Source organism: Arvicanthis niloticus, chromosome 12 (genome assembly GCF_011762505.2).
Source record: "Arvicanthis niloticus isolate mArvNil1 chromosome 12, mArvNil1.pat.X, whole genome shotgun sequence".
NCBI lineage: Eukaryota > Metazoa > Chordata > Mammalia > Rodentia > Muridae > Arvicanthis > Arvicanthis niloticus.
In genome coordinates, this window is record NC_047669.1 from 28,844,150 (window position 1) to 28,863,138 (window position 18,989).

The following is an 18,989-nucleotide window of genomic DNA, read 5'->3' on the forward strand; positions in this document are numbered from 1 at the left end:
GATTTGCCCCCATAGATTCATGTGTTTGAATGTTTGGCCCAGAGAAAGTGACACTATTAGGAGGTGTGTCCATGCTAGAATAGGTGTGGCCTTGTTGGAGAAAGTGTGTCACTATGGAGGTGGCCTTTGAGGTCCTATGTTCAGGTTCTTCCCAGTGCAGAAGAAACCTTCCTCCTAGCTGCTTGTGAGACAGGCTTTCCTGGCTGTAGTTGGATCAAGATGCAAAACTCACAATTCCTTCTCCAGCACCACATTTGTCTAGATGCTGCCATACTTTCTGCCATGATGATAATGGACTGAACCTTTGAAACTGTAATCCAGCCCCAACTAAATGTTGTCTTTTATAAAAGTTGCCTTGGTCATGGTGTCTCTTCATGGCAATGGAAACCCTAACTAAGAAAAAAGTATTTTGGAAATATTGTCTTTAATAAGGTGGTTGTGTCATTTAATGTCCAAATTAAGACATCTTTGTGGGCAAAAATGGAATACTACTGATAATTATTCTGAGACAGATGTATATATAAATCAGAGCCTCAAGTGGAGTATGTTATATGATGACCTTGTGTTGGTTTAAATGAGAATGGTCCCATATACTCATATATTTGAATGTTTTGTGCCCAGTTAGTGGAATTGTTTGTGAAGGATTAAAAGATATGTTTTTGTTGGAGGTATATCCTTAGGATCGAACATTGAGGTTTCAAAAGCCCATTTCATTCCTGGTCTGACGTTCTCTTCCTTGTGCCTATAGATCAGATGAAATCTCTGAGCTACTTCTTGAGCACCATCACTTCCTGCCTGCTGCTATGATCCCACCTTACAGTCACAGACTCACCCTCTAAAACTGTAAGCAAGTCCCCAATTAAATGCTTTCTTTTCACAGCAATAGGAAAGTAACTAAGACAACATTGTCCTTAAAAGATAATAGATTTCAGACTCTCATTGGAATCCCAAATTGTTATTTTCTAGTTACCAATATTTCTGAGAGTAAGAAATAGATGACACAAAATGAAATGAACTGAAGCCTTTGAGCATGGTTAGCCTTCCGACAGTTTATGAGATGGCTCAAAAGGAGTAAGTTTTAACCAATTCAGTGCTTCTGTTAAATGGCTGAGGCCAAGAAAAAGCATTAAAAGGACTTCAGAATATCATATAATGAAACAAGATATGAAGAAACAAAAACAGTGGAAGAGAAAAATTCTGGGTAGAAAAGACAAGAATTGAAAACTTATCTATAAGGGAGTATTGTCTAGTCACATGACCCCTTTAGAATTAGTATTTAAATGAACAGTGCCATAAAAAGCGGAGCACACACAAAAGAACAGATAAATAGCATCTATAAAATATTATCAAAGCAAACATCCTCTTCTCTATGGCTAGATAAATGCTAAAATATAAAGACCCTTATCAAATATCACTTTCATTTTCCTGGCTTTGAGTTTATAAATTCCCAGTCATTAAAAATGCATATTTATAGGAGGTTAAAAGCTAAATAAATATAATGTGAGATAGACAGTTCTCTGTGGTATGCTTTCTACAGGGAATAAAGAAGCTAAGCAAAATAGTTAGTCATTACTGGGATAAGGCCTTGATCAAAGAATAATAATAAGGTTAACTTCTAAATATCTCATCCAGTGGCATAGTACACAAAAACAAAGATGCATCATTTGGTCCCTTTAGCAGCTTGAGTCAAAGAGATTTTATTATTGTCCTAATTTTAAGAATGAGGTAACTGTGATCCAGGGGAATTCAATAATTGTTCTATTAGTTCATATTACTAGAGAAATTGGGACTAGAACCCACTTCTCTTGATCTCCTACTTGTCTCTTAATTCACTGTTTGTTATCCTTGAATACCTAGCTAGAACAGCTGACCTTGAGAAAGCTAGTGTTAGGAACTTCTGAGCACTCAGTTAGCCAGCATCCATCTTTTCAGCTTTTGCAATCCCTTCCCAACTCAAGGACAATCTATCTCACTCATGCCCACCCCATTCACCAACTGACCTGCCATGCTCTCTGAAAATTGCTACTGTGTTTTACCTTTGGAGTAACCAAATTCAATTATAGGTTCTGCCTTTGTGTTTCCTCAGCCTTTCTTCCTACACAAATTGATGGTGACAGCAGAGATACCAATTCAATTACATACCATCTTCTGGTTCCCAGTAATGATGCTGAATAGGTCAACAAGGACCAACTTGGAACAAGAATGGTCATGAGTTAAAAGGAAAGAAGAAGCAACAAAAGCCTGAGTTACAAATCCATTTTCACTTCCGGGGAAATTTTAAGCCCAAACCATCTTACAGAACAGGTAGGATATGTTAGGAAAAGGGTAGAAAAAATAGTAGATTGGTGCATCCATCAGTGAAGATGTATGGACAAGAATAGAGTGCTTTAAAATGATATGGCAGAGATGAGCAAAAACATCTCAAAATCAAAAGGCTACCAAACAACTAGGTTTTATAACAAATATGTCAGAGAAGAATAAAACACATTTGATATTGAAATTCATTTAGCCAGTATGTATACATAAACTATCCTCATATAACAATGAAGGTGAATTTTGGAAGCACAATGAAGATGAAAACAGTTAAAGTGTTAATAATGTGACAGGCACAGGCTACTTAGGAAAAGGGGAATAGAAAGACTCTCTAAAGAGATAACATTTGAAAAAATGAATGACAGGCACAGACATCATAAATTATAAATATAACACACACACATTACTAAATTTATTAAAGGTCGGTTGAATGAAATGTGGTTATTTGGTGTATGTATACTTCTATCAGAGACTTCAAAGGTTTCTACTTTGATAGTTGTAGCTTATTCAGTGTGATGGTTAGTGCTACATGTCAACTTAACGGAATCTAGAATTGTTTAAGAGCCAAGCCTGTTAGAGAAGTTTGTGGGGCATTCCCTTGATTATGGTCAATCTAGATGAAGAGACTCACCCACTATGGGTGGCACCATTCCCTGGCTAGAATCCTAGACTATATAAAATGGAGAACAGAAGTTGGAGCAGCAACAGGAATTCATTGTTCTCTGCTTCTTTACTGTAGATACAAGTGGACCACCTGCTTTAAGTTCTAGCTCCCTTGACTTCCTTATGCCTTAAATTGTTAGCCAGAACAAAGTTGCCTTTGTTAGAACACCTTATCATAATAACAGAAAAAGAAATTAGAACATCTAGGAAATGAGTATAATGCTAAACTTAGTCCCTACTGTTTACCAGTTCAAATCGGGACTTGTTATTTTTAAGATGTTTCAATCCCTGTGGAAAATAAGTTCTAAATATGCCTCCTCCTTGTGCTGTTACTGCTGTCCACTCGTGGTCAGCCGCTTAGCCTTTTGTTAATGTAGACGGGTTTTATGACTTCTACATTGGAGGATCTATGTTTTCCTCAACTATATTTATATAGAAAAAAGTTGAACGAGCAGAAACGTATTCTTTATTTGCTAAATCAAACATCTTATTTGAATTTAATAAAGGTTTTCACTACAGATTCAAGCCAATTCAACAAGCATTTGTGGTATAAATTATAGAGTGTTAAGCATCAATGGGAGAAAAGGATGAACAAATCATTAACCTGGTTGTCTGAGACAAGCTATAGGGTAGTATAGTAGGTAAACAAAAGAATAGCTATAATATAAGGGGGTGCTGTATTTCTCCCTTAGAAGTTTCTTAAAGTTGGGGGAGGTGCAGACAAAGAACATAAATGATAACAGGGAAATGATAAGATTGTATAAGGCTTGAAACAGTGGGATTTCAAGAAGGACAATATCAAAAAAGCATTTTACTCTAAAGGGACAGCATAGGTCATTAACAGAAGCAGAAAGATGTAAAGAATGCTTTACATTTGGGGAATGGCAAGTATGCCAGTCTGGTTGAAATGCAGGTCAATACGAGGAAAGCAGTAACAAAAATAAAATTGAGATAAATAGGTCAGGACATTATTAACCTGTAATTAATAATGAGCATTAAACTGATAATGCTGGGAAGCAGTGGGCAGCAACAAGGACCCTGGAGGTGGGAAACCTCAAAGTGTAATTATTGTGAACTGGGAAGTAGATGGGGGATGGGAGCCATCAGGTAATATAGTTCTTTGTTTAAAGATGGCTTTAATGGCATGTATTGTGGGAGGGTATATGCTAATGAGTACAAATGCCCATGGAGACAAAAGAGGTCACCAAATCTCTAAGACATAGGGGGAGTGGGGGGAGATGCTCTCAAAATCTGAAGTAAAGTGTTGGTATTGTGAACAACTTTTAGAGAAAAATACAAACTTGTGGTAGTGCAACTAATGGGATATAGCAACTGATTAGTTGCAGATTAAGTTTGTAAAAGCCTTTAAGAGACTATCTTGAAAAACAAATGGAGCTTTTTAAAAGAGAAATTATTAAGAGTAAGAAATGCAGGATGTATTTTAAAAATATTAAAATTGGGACATTATTTGGGTTTGTATATTTTTAGCATGTTTTCCACAGGCTTAAGTATGGAAGGCTTAGTCTCTAACTGATGGTCCTGTAGGGATGAGGTTGGATGAGGAACTCTGAGTTCACACATGAATGGTGAATTAAAAGGGGGAATTCAGTTTAAAGAAGTAAGTCACAGGGAGCTTGCCTTTAGATGGTATGTTCTGTCCCCAGCTATTTCATTTTCTGTCTCTCTGTTTCTGTGTCTCTGTGTCTGTCTCTCTCCTCCCGCCCCTCCTCATGAAAACCAAGGCATTAGCATCCTCCTCCACCTCATACTCCCACTATCATAAAATTCTCCCTCACAAAAAGCCCATCACTGAGGAACAATGGGCCCATGCTGATGAGAGAGTTTTGAACCCGTGAACCTAAATAAGTCTCTCTTCCTTCACATTGATTTTCAGAAGTATTTCATCTCAGAGACACAAAGCTCTCATAAAGAATTAGTTCTGACAAGTAAAGTTCCTGCTATGACTTTTAGCAGACCATGTGATTCAGAAGCTTATAAGACTGGCTTGCAGTTAGAGTCTAGAAAAGAGAAGCTGGCTGGAGAAGAGCAAACAATGACACACGTGGAATGTAATGAGTGACTCTGGTTGGACCTCAGAAGCATATAATGTTAACAGAAAGCAGACAATAAGGACTGTACTCACGATGTTTCAGACAGACATTAAGATTCTAGCGGAATTTATCTATGGGTCATGTGTATCACATTCTGGCAAGAATCTTATGTATATTATGCTTGAGACTTTGTGAGTGGGGACCCTGTAGCTATTCAAGCAGAAAAGCAAACCTCAAGAAGAGGTAAGAATGAACACCTGGTATAGATTATCTTCATTAATTTGAATCAGACTTCGGGGAATTTAATGTCAGGTAGTTAATTGTCAGCAAATTAAAAACAAGTATAAGTTGGGAAAAGGTTTCCAGGCAATAATCAGTCCAATCAGTCAAATTCCAGGCACACAATAAAGCCTAAGGTGTGACTATATGGAACTCTTTTACAGACTACATGTCACCATGAGGGTGTGTTCAATATCTAAAAGGTCTAGAATCTAGTGTGGTCTCTGACTAATAACATAGGGTTCAGCAGGTCATAAGTATATGTGACATTTACCCTAAGGATGGGGGAAGAATCTGGGATAATTGTTCTGGGAAATTTGGGTACGGTCTGCCTCTATAGTCAAAGGTGGGTACAGTATGCCTCCACAGAGAGGAAAAAGGTCACCAAGTGACTAACAAAATGCACTTCAGTTTTCTGGATGGAATGTCCATATTTGATTTTTATCTCCTCCATTGAGGAGACACCCTTGCACGATTAGCATTCTCGGTTCTCTTGATTGTTCTCTGTGTATACAAGGACTTCTGTGCTCCCAGCAACTTTGTGTGTGGCTATGTTTAAATGTGACAGACTTATTAATTTACTAGAGAAACTTCCAAGGTATCACGGCGTTCATACCATGGCATAAATACTGCTGCCTGCTTTTAGTCAGCTTTGTAGAAAGAATTGGGAAGAAAAAGCTGAGCAGAAAGGTGGCACTTTGGCCCGAAGAAAGGGTCATATAAAGTTTGGATTGAGGAAGCCATGGCTGCTGAAGAGGTCAGCACTACTAAAGCCAAACACATGGCATTAAGACAACAGGAAAAACTGACTTGAGGGCATCTGTAGAATCTACCAGACTTCAAACATAACAGGTTTTATGAAAAACTTTCCACTGAGAGTACCTCCAGGACAGTCTGCTTACAAAGGGCAGTAGAGAAATGTTTCTCCATCTTGACTCCCCAGAGGCACTAAATGTGTAGTTTAAGAGAATCAAGCAATTAGTTATCCAGGCTGCCAGCAGACCTCAGTGTCATCGGCATGACATACATACATGGAATACAGGCATACAGAATGGGAAAGTTAAGACATCATGGAGGCAAATACTCAGATTTCAAAGGAAGGCTTGTGTTATTGAGCGAGGTGTAGCAGTTGGGAGTCCTTTCCCAGACTGCCTGAAACTGGTAGCACGTGAATATATGAGAGTGAAGCTGAAATCCCAGTGGAGGTCCTTAGGAAGTAACAGGAAAGACCATGGGAAATGTGTGCAGGAGAGCTGCAGTCAGCAATCGATGCAAGTCAAGGAGAGAAGACAGGCTGACAGAAGGTGGCAGAGCCATAAGTGTGGGGCTTTCCCATACTTATGAAGCTCATACCACATGACTGCATATTCTGGATGCCAGGCACGAAGGTATTAGATTTAATGTTTCTTGGCTGTGCTTTGGTCATATTTTGATTCAATTCTTCTTGCTTTTTTTTTTCTATTCCTTTCATTAATCTGTAGTTGTAATTTGGGTAAGTAAGGTTTTGGAGTGTGCAGGTGTATTGGCTCATAGCTACAAGTGTTCCTTGAGTCTCTGAGGAGACTGAACTGGAACTTTAGAGCACTGCCAGAACTGATGCGACTTCAGATGTTTTTGGTCATGAAACAGCCATGAGCCTTTGGAGGCCAGGGGTACAACATTATGAAATGTCTCCAAAGGCTCATAGGTTGAATGAAGACTTGCTAACGGCTGGTGACACTAATTGTTAATGATTGAATTGTTTGTGTGCTAACAATGATTCAATCTATTGATAAGTTCATAGCTAAAGGTGATATTAGAAGATGGGGCCAAACTGGGGGAAGTATGCTATTTGTAGAATGCCTATAAGGATATATTCTCTCCTGAGCCTCTTTCTTCTTCTCCCATCTCCTTTCCTTTTGTTCCTATGAGGTGATCAGCTTCCTTTACCACCTCTGCTGCTGCCATGATATTATGTTACCACAGGCTTACAGCAATGAAGGACAAAACCCTCTGAAGCCTTGAAGCCAGGACAAATTTCCTCCTTTAAATTGATTTCTTAATCTCAAAAAAGATTTTAGTTTTACTTCCAACTCTGTGTATAAGTGTAAGTATATACCTGGGGTGCAGATGAGGCATTTGGATCCCCAAGGGGTAGAGTTAAGGGCAGTTGTGAGCCTCCTGATGTGAGTGCTGGGAACTGATTTGAGTAGTCTGCAGGAGTGCTGTGGGATCTTGACCTCATACCTGCTGAGCTCACTTACATCAGTTTCTTACTGGTAACTTTTTCATAGTAGCTAAAACTCAACAGACACAGGCATTCGGGGTTAAGACCAGTGCTGGAAACCTGGAATCAGGCCCTGGGAAGCACTGAGTAAAAGAAGTCATTTGAGAACTAAAAGCAGTGGCCCTTCTGAGAATGGGAAAACTGAAGAAAAAAAAAGTGGAGAAATAAAAAACTGGCAAGCAATGATCTAATCTAAGGAGAAAACAGTACCCCAAAAGGGAAAACACAGGAGTATTAAGTGGGGTAGCGACTTTCTTATAAAAATTGAGAAAGATGAAAACTAATAATGAAAAGAAAGGAAATTAATTGAGTCGAATGCAATCTGGAGATGGGCAAGGCTATGAGACTCACTGCCTACCAATGGAAGGAAGCTCAATTCCAGCTTACAGTAGTGTATATAAGCACATACGTATATAAGGCCGAAGACGGCCGACATGGAAGTGGGAAGAAGGTCAAGTCTGCTTCACATGGCACTAGGAGACATAGAAGAACTACTGTTTCTTTACTGCCTTCTTTGTCCCATCACTGTAAGATGCATTTGGTATTTACTTTGCTCTCCTTACCATCACTTGGGAAATGTTATTCCTTCCCATTGACAATGAAAGTCCAAGGTAGAAGGAGCTTAAACAATTGGCCATGGGGCTAGGTAGGAAGCTAACAATGGAAAAGCTAAGGTGCAGGGACTTTAAACAAGTTGCCTCGAGACCGAGAATGTGACAATACTCTGAGTCAGGAGTCTAGGACTCGGTTTTAGCAGACAGGAAGAAAAATACCTCCTACTCAAACGCTGAAATAAAGGAAGAGGGGGGTGGCAAAATATATATTCAAGGTGAAGATGTCTGCTGATACAGGCTGGTTTGTTGGAAAGACAGCGTAAAGATAAATAGATATAGTACAGAGGCAAGAACCCAGAGATGATGTGTACTACCTTACTGAGGCCATCCACCAGGCATTGTTAGGGTCAAAGGACAGAGGTATATGAGGCTACACTTCACAGTCAGGAGAAAAGTTAAAAACCTGAATATGATGGAGATGAAGAACAATAGATGAGAATGAAATCCAAATAAGGAAAGAATCAGAATTGAAACCTGGGTACAAAGAGTCTAAGTGCCCAGCTATGTCTTAAGGAAATAAGAGTTGAAGAAGTTCAAGTCCAATGTTGAGGAGCAAGGTACTTATTACATAAACCCTCAGTCACATGGATGGTAAAATCTTGCAAAGGACCAAATCGCAAGAAATAAAATTAACAACCCCCACCACCACCACCAAAAAAACGTCAAGGAAAAAGAAAGATAATCATAAGTCCTTTTTCATAAGTAGAAAAGTTCACTGCTTTACTGAGTGGATTTTGTAATAATAAAGAAAGAAAAATAACATAATCAAACTGAAGCACCTTCATGAAGATGGTCCCATGAGAGAATGGATTGCATGTGATCACAGGAAAGCAAAGGAAAAAAAGAAAAGATGGCACCTTTTTTTTTTTCCGGTCCTGAAAGAGAAGGGGGTAAAAACTGGCTTGTTTTCATTGGAAGCTTGGGAGAGAAAATGGTGTCCTGGAAGAACATTTCAAAGCACTCATGGAGTTTTTGAAGGAAGGATTGAAGACAAATTCTGAGCCAATCAAAGAATGGTTCTGGTTCAGGCATAGACAGAACATAGGAGGGACGTTCAGAGGCCACGGCTGAATCAAATGAGGAGGCTGATGCTATTTTAGGAGGAGGATTTGCATGCAGGGTTGAGTTCAGCACAGGAATGAGAGGAGCAGGTAGAGGATGCTCATAAGAGGGACTGTTGAGCAACAGAGTACCGAAAGTGCCAAGCAAATAGTGATTTATGTAGGTAATTGCAGAACAAAATAGCCCCTGTGTTCTAATAAAAGAGTAAGGGAACAGGACTAGAAAGGAATGCTGCTTCATTAGCCTGCCCCTCCACATGGAGCTTATTGTACTGGTAAGGATTCCCAGCTCCTGCTGAGAAAAGAAAGTGTGTGTGTGTGTGTGTGTGTGTGTGTGTGTGTGTGTGTGTGTGTGTCTCTGTGTGTGTCTGTGTAGTGTGTGTGTGTGCAATCATATGTGTATATGTTTAGGTAAATACACAGATACCCATTGCTGTTTAATATATCAAAATCTTTATGTTAACAAGCATAAGACCACTGTTCAGCATAGCTCTGTTTCAAATTATACTATTTCAGTGTTTTCCCTCTTTGCTGGGTGTGGTGACTCACTCCTGTGACCTCCTCAACCCATCAGGCTGAGGTAGGAGGATTGTCATGATTCATCATGAGAATGGCTCATTCTAATGAGCCAGCCCATTCTACATAGTGAGTTTCAGAGTGTTACAAACTACAGAGCAAGGAGCTGCCTCAAAACAACACAGAAATATTTTCAATCATTGAACTTAATCACACCTAAAACCTTACTTACATTTTCTGTTTCTTCACTCTTTGCTTGTTCCTTGTTACATAAGCTAAGTGAAGGCAGGGACTTGAATAAATTCCCTGCTCAGTCCTTGGGATCTAGAACAAGGCTAGTATATAACAGACATCCAACAAATATGGGTCGGCTTAGTGGCCGATTAATTAAAAGTATTCAAACGGTAGGTGGTAGTGATTTTTAAAAGCTGCATCAGATGTATACAAAGCTCACAGAGCTTCTTATGAACTAGGAGAAACACGTGACAAAATGTGCTGCTCTAGAGATAGTGATATAGTAAAAAAGGATAAAGAGCAATCTTGCTTCAGTTAGGAGTATCAAAGATGAAATTACAGAGCAGACAACTGGTCCCCAAGCCTAATGTTCTTATCCCAGAAGATCCACCTATGAGAGTAAAAGTAAAACTTAACAACTTATTTTTTTTCTTTTCAAAGTAGGTTTTTAAGGGTACACATGAATCATATATACAATAGTAGAACTATAAAAACCTGAACAACAAATTAGCACACCTAAACTTGCGTTGCATATTCTTAACTTTTGATTCGTGTATTATGCAACCAACATATTTTAGAATTAGACTAATAGGTTAAAACCTTTAAGGCACATCTTACAAGATAACCAAGAATGTGCCTCTGGAACAGAAGCAAGGCAGCTCCTTCCGGAACAAAGATGGCAATCTCGAGCCCTGAAAAGTGAGAGACTAATCTGGAAAGTAGAAGACACTTCATCAGCCTGGGCAGTGTAGTGAGCTCAAGGACATGAACCAGAAAGCTGCTCTCTGGGGGAAAGAATTATAACCAAAGGGAGGAACGGCAAGATGAGAGTTTCTTTTAATTCGATCTTCACCTAACAGAGGATGAATTTGCAGGGTATGCACATGGAGATTTGAACAGCACTTGGGAAACACTTTCATACTTTCAAAGATGACAAGGGTCTAAACTAGGTCTGGATCATAATGTAGAGGAGACACATTTGGGACTGCTAAGTGAATTCCATTAGTCTAAAGTCGCCTCCATAGACAAACCTGCCCTAAATACTTCTCCATACATAACGAACTGCAAGCTAACTTTGTATGTTAACAGACTGGAAGGTATTCTTATACCAATTACCTGAAACTCAGCCAATCAGATTAGTCAACCTTCAGCCAACCCCAGGCAGCCAACTGTTCAAGTCAGGTTCAAGTCAGGCAAACATCAAACTTTAACCAATCAAACTATGTCGGTACCTCACTTCCACTTTCCATATGTCATTTCCTCTTCTCTGGCTATAAATATCATCTTTCCATGTGGCGGGGTGGAGCATCCGAAACCATTTTTGGCCCAGACTGCTGCCCAACTTTGAAATTTCAATTAAAAGCCAATTAAGAGCTGTAAAGCTAGAATTTTGCAATTTTTCTCTTGTAGCCAAACATAATTTGAGGTAAAATCAGTAAGTCTTGGTGATAATTAGACATGGATTTCATATCTTAGATTAAGTGCAACTGTGAGAACAGAAGACCTGATGCAATTGTGAGAAGGAAGTTTCCTTCTTTCGCACACGATGAAGTCAGTTAAGCACCGGCTTTCCTCTCAGAGGGACACAACTCCTCCCATCTCTTCACGGTGCTACCCCTGGTGTGGACATCCACCGCCTGAATTATGTGGCTGCTGTTGCAGGGTCCATGCCCCTATGATTCAGGCAGAAGGAGAGGAGAACGAGGTATGCTCAGGATTTTAGAGAAACTACCTACAAGGCTCGAACCTACATTTCACCAGCGTTGTCCGACACTATTCCAGAGGAAACGTGAACAGATGTTCACAGATTCACCCCAGATAGAGAACTAAAGATGAACCAAAGTTTGGATAACATCAAAATCCAAGTTGGCGAACCAATGAATTTTATTGGGGTTACTTTCAGGAATGCGAGTGCGGGGTTATTTCCAGGAGCAGAAATGACTCAAAGGGACTAACACCAAAAGCTAACATGGGTGACAAACTCACCACAGCTAGAAATCTAGAGCACACTGCACACAGCCTGAAGGCAGCTCAGCCAGTCAGAGTGTCTTTTCCAGGCAGCTAGTTCGGTTGGTCTGAGCCTCTTCCAGGCAACCCAGCTGGTCTCGGCTTCTCTGAGGCAGCTGTGCTGGTTTTTGCCTCTTCCAGGCAGCTTAGCCTGACAGAGAGTGTCTCTCTGGAGGCCTTACTCTCATATAAGCTTGAAGGGGGAGGGGCCTAGCACATCTGATCAGTTTGGGGGATTTCCTGAAGCTTTCAGGTTGCTTATCTCCTGAGGCTTAATGACCCTCCCTTTAGAATACCCAGGCTTGCCGGTGCTTGCCTTTAATCTGAGCACTTGGGAGGCAGAGGTGGGTGGAGATTTGTGAATTGGATTTTGGCCTGGTCTACACAACGAGCTCCAGGACAGCCAAAGCTATGTGATGAACCCCAGTCTCCAAAAGAGTATCTTAAGTCTTAAGGAGCGTCCCTCCAAGACTGATGGTTTTATCTGGGAGGAAATTGTTACACAACACCTTGTTGTAAGGTAAGTTGTGAAATGCAGGGTTTACCCTAAGTCCCAGAATAAACATTTTGCCATCTCGCTTTTGAGGCAGGAAATTAAATATTAGATAGCAACTAACATTCTCCATTGGGAGAAAAGGAAGAATACTCTGAAAACACATTGACACAGGCTCTCAGAGGATGCTTTACCCAGCAGCACCAGCGGTGACTGTAGATGAACCCCACTGGCTTGGGAAGGTTAAAAGAGTTGAAGTCATCTTCGATCCAAGCACTTAGCACGGCACCGGGTGCTGCAGGAAACCCAGATTAAAGGCAGAACCATCTGTGGCAGAACAAGTAACAAATGAGGGGTTTGGAAATTAGAGATGGACTAGTTCTCAACACCCTATATCTCCTTCCCTACCAAAGTCACCCTCACCAGTGTACTGCAGAGATGATCTGAATTGCACGAGATCGGAAGTAGGCAGGTAGGCAATAGCTGATGTCACTTCATGAAAATTCACCAACAAAGGAGGGCAGCTCAGCAACCCATGGTCACAGCTTCAGAGAAAGGGTAAAGCACTCAAAGGGTAAGGGACCCACATGGCATGTTCTCCCACCACAGAAGGTATGTCAGAAACACAGAAAGTATGTTATGTGGCATGTCACTGCTTCTGGTTCAGTGCATCAGACCCCAAAGGCACGAAAACTGTGGACACAGCAGGAGCCAGTTAAGGAAGTCTGAACCAGATTCAGAAGCCAGGAACACAACAGGAGCCAGTTAAAGAAGTCTGAACCAGATCCAGAAGCCAGGAACACTGACTGACATTGGCTGCGAGGGGCTGCATGGATTGCTGGAAGTTTGTGACAGAAGGAGGTGCAGTGTCCCGAGAGCAGAGCTGAGATTACCACAGGCTGTTGGTTCTCTGTCAGGAAAAAGCATTGGCTGAGAATATAATCCTGTTTTAGTTTATTGAATACAGTATCAATTTTAGTTTACTACTCATCTCGGTTTACATAGTTTTTAATGCTTAACTTTCTATTTTTACTTTCTTTTTCATGTTTTAATCTATTCTTTGAAAACTTCATATGTGTATGCATGTGCATGTTTTTAATATAACCATCTCTATGCCATTCCTTCTAATACCTCCTCCCATACTCATGTCTCCTTCCCTGCTTCATGAACTCTTTTTAAACCCACTGAGACTAATTAGCGTTGCCAATATGTGTGTGAGTATAGAGCCATTCACTTGATCATGGACAACCTACCAGGGGCCACATCCCTGAGGAAAATTTTCTCATCTGTTCACATCAACCACCAACTTCTAGTAACTCCCTAACGAGGAGTGTGTGTTTGTGAGCTCTGCCCCAGCAATGATGGATTTTGACTGGCTTGATCTTGTGAATGTCTTGTATAGGCAATGGCAGTCACTGAGTTCATGTCTGCAATGGCCCTGTTTTGTCCAGAAAATGGTGTTTCTCAGCAGTGCTCTGAAACCTCTGACTCCTACAGTCTTTCTTCTCCTTCTTCCACAATGGTCCTCGATACTTGGGGAACAGAACTGTGATGTAGATGTCACATTTATGGATACGTAATTCACACCCACATATTTGATGCACATTGACCAGGATCTGAGTCTCTTTATCAATTTCTGTTCACTGTGTTAGTTAGGATTACAATACTATGATGAAACACCATGACCAAAGCCACTTGGGGAGAAAGTGTGGGATTCTTTGACTTATTTGACTTAAACTTGCATATCACTGTTTAACACGGAAGGAAGACAGGGCAGGAACTCAAACAGGGCAGGAACCTGGGAGCAGGAGCTCATGTACAGGCCATGGAGAAGTACCGCTTATTGGCTTGCTCAGTCTGTTTTCTTACAGGACCCAGGGATGGTACCACCCACAATGATCTGGGCCTTCCCCCATCAATCAGTAATTAAGAAAATGTCCTACATCTAGGTCTTATTGAGGTATTTTCTCAATTGAGGATCCCTCCTTTCAGATACCTCTAGCTTGTGTCAAGGTGACATAAAATTTGCCAGCACACATTGTAAAAAGAAGCTTCTCTAATGAGGGTTGATAGTCACATTAATCTATGGGTACATAAGTAAATATTTAGAGGCAGCTTGATATTATGTTCATTGGGCATAATAATATTAGTAAACTCTCCCTTAGGGTCAATGGACTTTCCTAGTCATGTGATTATGTTGAGGTTTATAATATCAAATTTGAGTTATATCCTATGCAGTAGGCCTTAAATCTGAGTCACAGAACACAGAGAAATCAACCTAATACCAACCTGGAAGCTTCTTCCCTATTGACTAGCCCATAGTCCCAGGAGCTGCTATTCCATCTGCTGATGGAGGAAAATAATCAACAATAATCACTCAGTTGTGAACACTGCAAGCTACAGTAATGACTGGCATGGAAAGCTCTGCCCACTGGTGAACAGTGGCTTGAATGCTTTGGGAACAACCAACAGCATTCTTTTGGAATTTAAGGCTATCTCCAAAAGGAGAAAACTCATTTTTCTGATTTATTTCATTTACAATAAAACTTTACAAAGTTTTTGCCTGCCTGCATGCATGCATGTGCACCATATGTGTGCCTGGTGCCCATAGAGGTCAGATGAGGGTATCAGATCCTTTGGACATGGAGGCATGGATGGCTCTGAGCTACTCTGTGGGTGCTGGAAACAGAAACCTGGGTGTTGGGGGCCGACTTTTAGCAGAAAGCGGCTATCAGCTTTGCAGCCATCTTGAGCCTTGTATTATAATAGCCTGACATGAGACTTGTATTATAATAGCCTACAACAGCTAAGCACACTCTGATAACATCTTGCTTTAGATACCCAGGACTTTCCTTGGGTGTGTGAGATTAAAGGTGTGTGACTTAAGAGTGTGACTTAGAGATCAGATTTAGAGACAAGACCTAAGGGCATGGCTTAAAGGCGTGACCAAAAGGCATGGCTTAGAAGTGCCACAAATAAAGGCAAGAGGCAGACAGAAGAGAGATGAGAGAATCAGACACTTTAGAGAGTACAACTTAGAGAACAATTTGGAGTAACAGAGATTCAGACACTAGGAGTAGGAGTAGACATTAGACACTCAGAGGAGAACAAATTGAGTACAACTAGGAACTAGGAACTCAAGACTTGGGACTTGGACTAGGAAGAGAGACTGAAGAATAAATGGGATTGAAACACACTCTGTCTGGTCTCCATTCTTCAAGTCCATCCTCACTCTCTCTCTCTTGCTGAACCCTGACCCGCGGACCGGAGCAGCAGCTTGGGCTGGGAAACAGTGGCCACCAAGCATGGAGTGGAGAGGGCCTCAACACCTGGGTCCTTTGCAAGAGCACTTAACCACTGAGTCCCTCTCTCTATCCCTGTACAATGTATCCTAACTGCTTAATTGATACGTTATAACTAGAATCTTATTGGAAATGCCCCCATGGCTGGACTTTCTCCCCTTCAAACCAAATATACAATATTTTCTCTTCTGCTTTTTATGCCTCTAATTATATATTTCCCTACCTTCTATTCCATTCCCTGTCCATTCTTCATTTCGCTACGTAATTATTCTATGTTTTTGCCAACCAAGACCCTAAAACTCCTTTCTCCCAATCTTACAGAGAACATGTAACAAGAGCACAATGTCTTCCCCTGCAGCTAATGACAGGTCTTCTTCAGACCATCATAACTATTACTGCATCTTTTCTCCTAAACCTGAATTCAAGTGAAGTCACCTTACCAGGAAGATAACCTTAAAATAAAGCAGAGTAGGAAAGGGGTGAAGCTACAAATGGGATACATACCTCCCAATAGATGCAAAACAACAAAAACATGAGACAATTAGACAACACAGCACTATGCGACAGCCTGCTAAGCAGACAGCCTCAATGCCAGAAAAATAAAAATAGTGAGATAGCAGAACTGCCAGGAAAGGATTTTATAGGCTAATTTTGTTTAAATTTTTTAAATTTTTGACAAATTCACACAACATATTTTGATCATATTTATCCCAACTTCTCCCAGATCTACCCAACATCATGGTTTTCTCTCTTCTTTTGTAACTCATCAAGTCCTGTATGTGAGTCCCAAATACTCTTGGTGGTGGTAGACCTACCAAAGGTCACACCCTTAAAGAAAACTTACCTTCACTTTCCTGGCAGCTATCAATTACCCAGAGCTCCTGGGACAGTGGTGGAATCTTGTGTCCACAGACATACCTTATTCTGGAATTCTGTCTGGCTAGAACGTGTGCAAATCTTGAGCATGCTACCACAACTGCTGTAAGTTCATACGTGCAACTGCTCTGTTATGTCCGGAAAGCAACTGTTTCCTTGTAGTCACTGAACATCTATGGTTCTTACAGTCTTCTTGCCCCCTCTTTAGTGATGATTCCTGAGCTCTATGATGGAGGGGTGTGATAGAAATGTCCTCTTTAGATCTGAGTGCAGAGTCCAATCATTAAAAAGGGTTCAAAGGCCAAACAGAAGACTCAACATGGACAAAGTATTTAACTCAAGATACAGAAGGAAACTTACAAAGTCAGCTCATAGGCAAGAAACATGACACAAACCTAGACATATCTGGGAAGAGGAATTCTTAACTGAGAAAATGCCTCTACAAGACCGGCCTGTGAATAATCATCTAGGACATTTTCTTGATTGACTATTAATGTGAAAGGACTCCATCCACTATGGGCAATGCCATCCCCCAGCACGTAGTCCTGGATACCCTAGGAAAGCAGGTAGGAAAGCAGGTAGAACAAGCCATGAGGACTAAGTCATTAAGCAGTGATCCTCCATGACCTTTGCCTCCAGGTTCCTATACTATTTGAGTTCCTGCCCCCCTACCTCAGTGATGAACTGTGATGTTAAACAGTAAACTAAAATAAACCCTTACCCTCCCAAGTTGCTTCTGGTCATGGTGTTTCAACAATGCAATGAAATCCCAATGAAGTTACCAGAGTAGATGATAGAATTGGTATCTTAGAAGAAAGATCTTAAATTATGGTAGAAAATTTCATCAAGGAAATAGAGAAACTGCAAAAAGAAATAGAAATTCTGGAAACAAAGGGATCAATCAATCTAACAAATAAATTATGCCACTGAAAGCAGAGCAAAGAAGGTCAAGCAGAACAAATGTCAGGAATGAAGGTGTCTTAGTTAGGTTTCATTTGCTGTAATAAAATACCATGAACTAAAGCAACTTGGGACAGAAAGGGTTGTTTTAACTTAGAGTTTATAATCAATCCCTCATGGAAGGAAATCAGGGCAGGATCTCAGGAGGGGAAATCTAGCAACAGGAACTGATACTGAAGCCATAGAGGAAGGCTGAATGTTGACTTGCTTCCATGGCTTGCTTGGTCTGCTTACTTATACCACCCAGGACCACCTAGCTAGGCGTGGCACTGCCCACAGTGAGGTGGGACCTCCCATATCCATTATTAATCAAGAAAACTCCAAACAGACTTTCCTATAGGTCAATTTGATGGAGATTTTTCTCAATTGACTCCCTCTTCCCAAATTACTCTAATTTAGCAGTTTTCAACTTGTGGTTGTAACTTCTTTGGGGATTGAATGGGCCTTTCACAGGGGTCACATATTAAAATATCCTGCATATCATATTTTCACATTACAATTCATAACAAAGCAAAATTACAGTTATGAAGTAGCAGCTAATTTTATGGTTGGGGGTCTCCACAACATGAGGAATTATATTAAATGGTCCCAGCATTAGGAAGTTTGAGAACCAGTGGTGTAGCTGGTTTCAAGTTAACATAACTAACAAACCCAGGAGGAAAAGGTTGAAACAATAAGACATATAGACATGAAAGAAAATCAATGAACATACCCCAAACATCCAACAAGTGTAAGAAACACTTAAGAGACCAAAGCTAAGAATTAGTAGGATAGAACAAGGACCTGGGAAGAAAATCTAACAGTTTAGACAAATGATTCAATGAAATTATAGCCAAGAATTTTTCAGACCTAGACCTAGACATCCAATTCACAAGCTCTTAGTACTAAAAAGAGACATGACCAGAGCAGAAACTCTTCATAACATATAAAGACATCAAAAATACAAAGCAAAGAAACAATACTAAGAACCCTTTTTCCTCCTAGTGGGTTGCTTTGTCCACTCTTAATATGAGGTGCCTAGTCTTATTGCAACCTGATTTGCCATGTTCAGTTAATATCCCTGGGAGGCCAGCCGTTTTCTGAAGAAAATGAGTAAGAGTAGATTTGGGGGAGGTTGGGAGAGGAAAGGGCTAGAAGGAGGGAGGAATGGAAAACTGGTCAGGATGTAATATATGCAAGAAGAGGACAAAAGCTTAAGAGAAAAATTACTGCTAATATATAGAGGTAAAAACATCTGAATAACATTCAGTCCTTTGTCAATAACCATAAAAGACAACAAATAATGAAATGGTACATTCCAGGCCTTGAAAGTGAATGCTTGTCAACCAAAATTGCTATATGCACCTAAATGAAC

The 18,989-nt window shown here is 40.4% G+C and overlaps 1 long non-coding RNA gene across 1 annotated transcript in view; it reads right to left on the reverse strand.

The window, feature by feature from the left end:
* The window catches only part of LOC143434011 (uncharacterized), a 169,517-nt gene that overhangs the window by 122,315 nt on the left and 28,213 nt on the right, over positions 1-18,989 (reverse strand). The window lies entirely within an intron of this gene.